The sequence below is a fragment of the Littorina saxatilis genome, linkage group LG15, assembly GCF_037325665.1.
Source record: "Littorina saxatilis isolate snail1 linkage group LG15, US_GU_Lsax_2.0, whole genome shotgun sequence".
NCBI classification, from domain to species: Eukaryota; Metazoa; Mollusca; class Gastropoda; order Littorinimorpha; family Littorinidae; genus Littorina; species Littorina saxatilis.
In genome coordinates, this window is record NC_090259.1 from 13,098,115 (window position 1) to 13,105,614 (window position 7,500).

A 7,500-nucleotide genomic window follows, 5' to 3' on the forward strand; every position below is an offset into this window, starting at 1 on the left:
GTTTGATTTTTGGAAAAGTCAATTCATTGATATTTAATGTTGATACTGTTTCTCATTTGAATTTAAGAGCTCAGAACTCAGAATGGTTGATTTGCTTTAGCCAACGAGTCCTTATTGCAAAGGAGGGCTGAGAGGGGGGTGGGGGGTGGGGGGCAACAGAACAGTTTATTTAAATGTTGCATGTGAGCACGGAACAGCAGTATTGTGCAGGAACACATTTGTAGCTCTGTTCCTTGACACACTGATGTGTGCTGCTTAGAGCCGTAGTGAATTATTTGATGTTTGTCAGTTATTGAAACAAATATGTGCGTGCTTGTTTGCAACTCTTGCCAGATAGAAACAAGCAAGGAACACGCAGACGAACATTTGTATGTGAGATTTCTTCTGGTTATTTAACTAAGAACATTCTCTTCACATTATGCTTTACTGATTTATCATAGGAAGACAGGTCTTCAAGCTAAGGGCCGTCACTCCGTTTGTGCCAATGTTTGTTTGATTTTGGAAACGTCAATTACCGATCTTGTTTCTCATTTGAATTTAAGAGCTCAAAGCTCAGAATAGTTTATTTGCTTTGGGCAACGAGCCCTTCGTGCGAAGGGGATAACAGGGAAGGGGGGGGGGGAGGGGTGGGGGTGGCGCACAACAGGACGAACAGTTCATTTAGTTGTTTTATGTAAGTGATGGGCAGCAACATTCTCGAGGAAGAAAATATTAAGTTCTGTTTCTTGACACACTGGTGTATGCAGCTTGAACACCATGTACACGTTGGAAGATATTCTGGGTTCATGCCCAAGAAACCTTAAAAGCAGAATTTAAATTATTCAAAATACACATCAAGTGCGTATCTTGGTTAGTGTGCATGCTTGCGTGTGTATGTACGTATGTGCATGTGTTGTGAATTGGCGTGTGTGTGTGTGTGTGTGTGTGTGTGTGTGTGTGTGTGTGTGTGTGTGCGTGCGTGCGTGTGTGTGTTTGGGCGTGCGCGCACGTTAGTGAGTGAGTGCGTGTGTGTGTGTTTGTGTGTGTGTGTGCTGTGTATGTGTGTGTGCGTACGTGCGTGTGTGTGTTTGTGTGTGTTAGTGAGTGAGAGAGTGTGTGTGTGTGTGTGTGTGTGTGTGTGTGTGTGTGTGTGCGTGTGTGTGTTTAACTGTAACACTCTTCACACTCTGCCCCGCCCTTCACACACAATAACAAAGATACAGAGAGAGACAATGCATGGCAGGGAGACTGACAAAACACCTCAACTGTCGACTAAAACAACAGTAAATCACTGAAAAGTTACAACTTTTTCTTTATTTGGTGTTTAACGTCGTTTTCAACCACGAAGGTTATATCGCGACGGGGAAAGGGGGGAGATGGGATAGAGCCACTTGTCAATTGTTTCTTGTTCACAAAAGCATTAATCAAAAATTTGCTCCAGGGGCTTGCAACGTAGTACAATATATATTACCTTACTGGGAGAATGCAAGTTTCCAGTACAAAGGACTTAACATTTCGTACATACTGCTTGACTAAAATCTTTACAAAAATTGACTATATTCTATACAAGAAACACTTAACAAGGGTAAACAGAGAAACAGAATCCGTTAGTCGCCTCTTACGACATGCTGGGGAGCATCGGGTAAATTCTTCCCCCTAACCCGCGGGGGGTAAGTTACAACTCAACTGTTCACTCGAACATAAGTGAATCCATGAAAAGGTACAACCTCAACTGCTGACTAAAACAAACAAAGCCACTCACTCATTCTGCATTAAAGACACATTTAAAATCAGAATCAAATTATTATGAATAAAGAAGAAAACAAGGCCTTTAATTTGTTTGTGCATGAAAGCTACGTACACATGCACCATTACAAACAGTGCACATTCTTTTGATCAGTCTAGTCATAGCTTGTCACGTGACCTTACGCCGAGACGCCCCCGAACAAGAGACACACACACTGTTATCCGCGCAGAGCTTGCCAGAGTGTCACTGTGGGCGGATCAGACTAGTGTGTAGCTGTTTCATTCAGTTTGTTCGGTAAGTTTCATTTCTACGCTTCATGTTGTCGATCAGGTAAACACGTCGTGATACCGCTTACTGCCTGTCAAAACTAAATCAGTCAGCAAGTTAGTGTACATGTTATTTAACCTTGCGAAAAGCAGAGTGTCTGTGTTGTCACAGTGCAGCTATTTTCGGTTTCCATTTCTCAGAAATGTCGATTAATAATACTGTAGGCTACATCATTCTGGCTACCTGCGCTGAAAAAAAGGACAAGATTGAACATCGAGCACTGGTGATACTTTCGTCGTGTTACATGTTTGTGACTGCTTCATGATGAACACTGTCGGCATGATTTACTTTGGTGAATTGGAGTTTGAAGTTTAGCACACAGATTCTATTCTCGGTGTCTGTGTGCATCGCTTCACTTCCTGGTTGATTCAAGGGAGGCAACTAATCCCCTTGGCATGTCAGACATATAGTTGTCGTTGGTGCAAGTTGTCTCTCTTAGACCAGTGTTAGTACTCTGGTAGCAGCTCATGTCCATAATATTCTTCTGTCACCCCTCCGTCCACTCCACACCTGCTATTGATAAGAGGACGACGGATTTTGTTGTGTTAAACTAACCAGATTTGTTTCAATTTAAGTTCATGCTCTCAGGTCTGCATTTTGTGCCTATTTTGTGTGTGCTTATTGTTTTTTAACAGTCTGTTCTGTGTAGCTTGTTGCTGCCTGTGCACGATGTAGAGCATTGGTCTGGGCTCTGTAGACTGTTTCCATTTGAAGGGGTGTGTGTGTGTGTGTGTGTGTCACTGTGTGTGTGTGTGTGTGTGTGTGTGTGTGTGTGTGTGTGTGTGTGTGTGTGTGTTTGTAAGTGAGTGTGTGTGTGTGTGTGTGTGTGTGTGTGTGTGTGTGTGTGTGTGTGTGTTTGTGTGTGTGTGCATATCAAAACAGTGGAGGCGAATTCAGTATTAGAGCTCACAGTCCTGTGTTATAGCTGCCTTGTTTTGTTTAGCGTGTGCTGACAAAACAAGCCCCTGGTCGTCAAGTGTTAAACGGTTTTGTCTTTCGCCGCTAGCCTGCAGGCGAGTTGGCGTTGTTTATCTCTGGTGGCCACTGTTTATAATTCAGAATCTCGGAACCGAGTCTCAGTAAAAACTCTTGGAGAAGTCTGCAAAGCGAAGACCAGAGCTTTTTTGCTATGTATGTGGGGGTTTTGCAGACGACATTTTGAAGCATACGCGTTGCCATGACTGCATCAAAATGTTGTATTAAAAACTTCGATAAAGTATCTCAGTTGCACATTTTAGCAAGGTCAATCATTATGCTAATTTAAAATCGCTTCAAGCACTTATTGATTCAAACCAAAACTGTGAAATATAATCTGCTAACACTTTCTTTTATCTATCTAGAGAGTATTGCCAGGATGGTCACGTGCTTCCGTCTTTAAATAAACGGGATTATGTATGGATGAACCGAGTTGCACTGATTCACTGAAGTGGCCGTAACACAGGTTAAATAGCAATCTGTTAAGCACACAATCTCCCCCCCCTCCCCTCCCCAGCCCCCCAAACAGATTAACAAAATAAAAGATGATTTTAGAAACAGCAGCCGGAGAGAGGCCCGGGGGGGGGGGGGGATTAAAGATTGGAATTTAATTATAATTGGATAGATCCGCCGCACTGCCAAGAAAAGTGTACAGTGTTTCACCCACTTTCCCGAAAATATATGCATCTGTGTTAAAATTGTCAAAATGGAGTTCCAACTTATCATCAGTGATCAGACATAATTATGTAGATAGATGATCAATGTAGGCTATATTATATCTCTGTTATCATGCACTACTGACTCAACAACACAAATACTTGCTGAATATAATATCTCTATTTGAAAGCATATCCAAAGGAACCTTTTGTCTCTGTTGATAGTTCATTGCATTATCTTTACTCTAGACTTGTATTCAGTTTCTCTGTCAGAGCAAAGTATCGTCTGCTACAGACACCGACCCAGCAGTAAGAAAGCATAGGCTCTAGCTGAATACATTTTATTTTTTTCTCGTCAAAACTGAGTAGAAAATACATTCATTCGTAAAGAAGAACTAGGGTTTAGATGAAAAGGTTAGTCAGTGTAATATCATATATATACCAATAGATTAAGGAAGATTTTTAAGAAAGTGCCGATTGTGTTTTTTGTGGTTAGGCCTATCTTTTATCGCGAGTTCCGACAGTAGCGGCTCGGTTACTGCGGACCAGCATAACTGAGTTCACACAGAACTATTCTCAGCTGCACTCAACATGGAAAAAAACCTGTGTTAATTGTTTCAAGACAACCACATTTTCAGTGTAACACTACTTTGAAACTTCTGCTTCTTGTCATCATTATAATCATTGCAAGGGCTCCAGGAACTGAGAAATGTTAAACACACTTAAAACCACGTAAATGTTACAGGAAGGCGCCTATGGTGCCACAGATTTCCGAATTCCTGCGGCTCAGCAGCTAGCGGCCGCCGTGACCTTGCAGGGCGGAGCATCGAAATTTGCGCGGAATATTCAAAAAGCTTAAACCACACTCACTTTTTTTTTCTTGAAAACAGCATAAATATTGTTTTAAGCGTAATAAGTTTAATCTGTATGTATGCTGGAGGTGTAAATGCACTAACATGCATATTTTGTTGCTTGTAAGATGTAGTGTTCACTTACAAAACTTTGACAAGTTTGGTCTTTCGGTTGGCGGTGTAATGTGATTCTTATGTACCGGTTCGACATGTAGGAAACAGCAGTATTTAACTGATTTCTTCCGCATTGAATGTTTCTTTGTGCAATCAGTATAGAAGATTGCAGAGAGTGTATTCTGATAATTTAAAATGTGTGTATTATTATTAAGCAGCCCTGATAGTACTGACTATGTCCCTTTCTACTAAACTGACTCAGTGTGTGACTTCTTAACTGTGCACATTTTCAGCCAGAAATTCATTTCTCTTCCTTGTCTTGCTTGCAAATTTGTTCTTTCCTGGCCGAGCGATAACATAAACACCCCTGCCAAGGGTTGTGTTCTGCGATGTTTTAGAGCTCGGAAAGGCAGCAGAGGGCTTGTCATCAGCTTTCTCTAAATGGATTGCTTGAGGGCTAATAAGGAAGGGATACTGCTATATCAGTGGTGGTTGTTGACATCTTGTATATATACAGCTTGCTGAATCCTAATGCATGGGCCAAAGAAGGAAACTCGGCTCCACTGATTTGATATGTGTGTGTGTTTGTGTGTGTGTGGTGTGTGTGTGGTGTGTGTGTGTGGTGTGTGTGTGTGTGTGTGTGTGTTTGTGCGTGTGTGTGTGTGTGTGTGTGTGTGTGTGTGTGTGTGTGTGTGTGTGTGTGTGTGTGTGTGTTCTCCCCTCCTATCTATCCCTTTTCGTTCTACTTACCCCTAGACCCCTTCTTTGTCGCGCCCATTTCCAATTTTGAGTAGAAAACAGCAGCAAAAAACAACAAACAAACAAACATCTGGTTTATACTATTAACACAAACTCGCCGACTAATGCTTATTTAACTTTTTTTTATATTGTACAGTATAACATGTTTTTAAATACAGTATAAAGACTGTCCTCCTCAATCTGGTAAACATGTGACCGACACTCATTGAAATCCAAACCCAAGACGATGCGAAAAGAGGGAAAGAGTCGTACATAGAAGACCAATTTAATGAATCGTGATATCTCGAGATTAGTTGAATTGTATGGCGTACATGTTTTGTGTAAACAGGATTTGCTGTCTTTTCTTTTTCCACTGATGTACCGTTTACATTGCAGGGCGCAAACAAAGCGATCACCATGGCAACGGCAGCTGTAACGACCGTAGCACCCAGTGACATGGAGTGTACAGTATGCCATGAACATTTCACACTTCCCAGAATCCTCCCTTGCGGCCATCTTCTGTGTCGGGACTGTCTGGTCACGTGGTTAAACGCACAACCGGAAGCCAACTGCCCCCTGTGCAGATGTGAAATCGTGGATCCCAAGCAGCACAAGGGTAAGAGCTATGAAGACATCGCCGACGGGTTTCCGTGTGACTTTGCGATGGCGGCCTTGGTTGAAGCGGACCGTGTGCTTTCTAAGCAACACGAGTGTTGTGTGTGTGTCAACAAGGCGGCGGTGGATGTCTGTATCAACTGTTCCGACATGTTCTGCGCGTCTTGCAGTCATGTTCACTCGAAGCAGTCCGTGTCCAAACGTCACACGATTGAAAGCCTGAGCTCACTGACGGCGGAAACACTGGCCGCTAAGCGCCCCGCCACCTGTCAAGTCCATGACGACAAGATCAGTGAAGTGTACTGCCCCACGCACGGCGCGTCTGTCTGCTTGCTGTGCGCTACCACAGACCATCGCCAGTGCCCGGATGTGACGAAATTGGAGAGCAAAATGGCGGAGGCGCATTCCTCGCTGGCAGACCTAGCGGCTATTTTGAGTCGGGGAGAGAGAGAACTGGCAGAAGCCATCGCAGGACTGGACAAGGACATTCTAGAGATTGACAAACGCACCCAGGCCACAGTAGCTGAGGTAGAGGCGGCCTGCGATCGCTTGGAGAAATCCGTAAAGGAGTGTCGCCATCGTCTGAGAGAGCTCGCATTCAGCACGAACTGTGACGTCAAGGACAAAGTGATCCAAGTAAAGACAATCTTTGTGCAGCGAAAAGGCAAGGTGACCACACACAGAGTCATAGTGCAGCGTGCTGAAGGCTTTCCCACACTCGGCTCTCTCGGCAAAATGGCGTCACAAATGGGGACTCGCGTTCACGACCTTGACCTTACATCCACCTTGCCGCCAGATGTCAAGGACATCTCTACGTTAACCGTTGACGCACAAGCTGTGTCACGCATTGTACAGGAGCTGTCAACGCTGCGCCTGGTACGTAGAACTCAATCAAAGCAGCTTTTTTTCAACCTTGATTTTCTAGTTCAAACAGGTATTTTTGGAATTGTAAAGGTTTTACAATGGGGAGTTTGCAGGTTTTATGCAGCACCACTTTGTAAAATAGAAGCGTAAGATAGAGCGCTCACTCACACAGCTGGTGGTCTGCTGAGAATTCACGTAAAGTGCTTACACCCATAGCAGCAAATGTAACACAGTGAAATAGACTATGTGTTTGTCGGGCGGAAGAAGAGGTGCGGCGCAGCTTGAAGCCGAGGCAATCACAATTTACAGCCTTGCTACTGATCAGTGAGGGTAAGTAGCGTCACAATGTACAGCCTTGCTACTGATCAGTGAGGGTAAGTAGCGTCACAATGTACAGCCTTGCTACTGATCAGTGAGGGTAAGTAGCGTCACAATGTACAGCCTTGCTACTGATCAGTGAGGGTAAGTAGCGTCACAATGTACAGCCTTGTTACTGATCAGTGAGGGTAAGTAGCGTCACAATGTACAGCCTTGCTACTGATCAGTGAGGGTAAGTAGCGTCACAATGTACAGCCTTGCTACTGATCAGTGAGGGTAAGTAGCGTCACAGTGACCAGGAAGCTCCAATGAGCAT

The 7,500-nt window shown here is 43.7% G+C and overlaps 2 protein-coding genes and 1 long non-coding RNA gene across 11 annotated transcripts in view; all 3 read left to right on the top strand.

Moving 5' to 3' along the window:
• LOC138948616 (uncharacterized) overlaps positions 1-831 on the top strand; it is a 4,276-nt gene extending 3,445 nt beyond the window's left edge. The window contains exon 2 of the long non-coding RNA XR_011450041.1: positions 1-831. This exon is cut by the window's left edge and continues 2,310 nt beyond it. This is a non-coding gene — a long non-coding RNA (uncharacterized lncRNA).
• LOC138948613 (tripartite motif-containing protein 2-like) overlaps positions 1-7,500 on the top strand; it is a 39,269-nt gene that overhangs the window by 24,473 nt on the left and 7,296 nt on the right. The gene's annotated exons all lie outside the window — the stretch shown is intronic.
• The window catches only part of LOC138948610 (neuralized-like protein 4), a 197,164-nt gene that overhangs the window by 15,588 nt on the left and 174,076 nt on the right, over positions 1-7,500 (top strand). The window contains exon 1 of one of the 9 annotated variants that reach the window (XM_070320177.1): positions 1,920-2,020. The exons of the other annotated variants lie outside the window; for them this stretch is intronic. The gene's annotated coding sequence lies outside the window, so the exon portion shown is untranslated. Of the gene's footprint in view, positions 1-1,919; positions 2,021-7,500 lie in introns of those variants that run through there. 9 annotated transcript variants of the gene reach the window in all.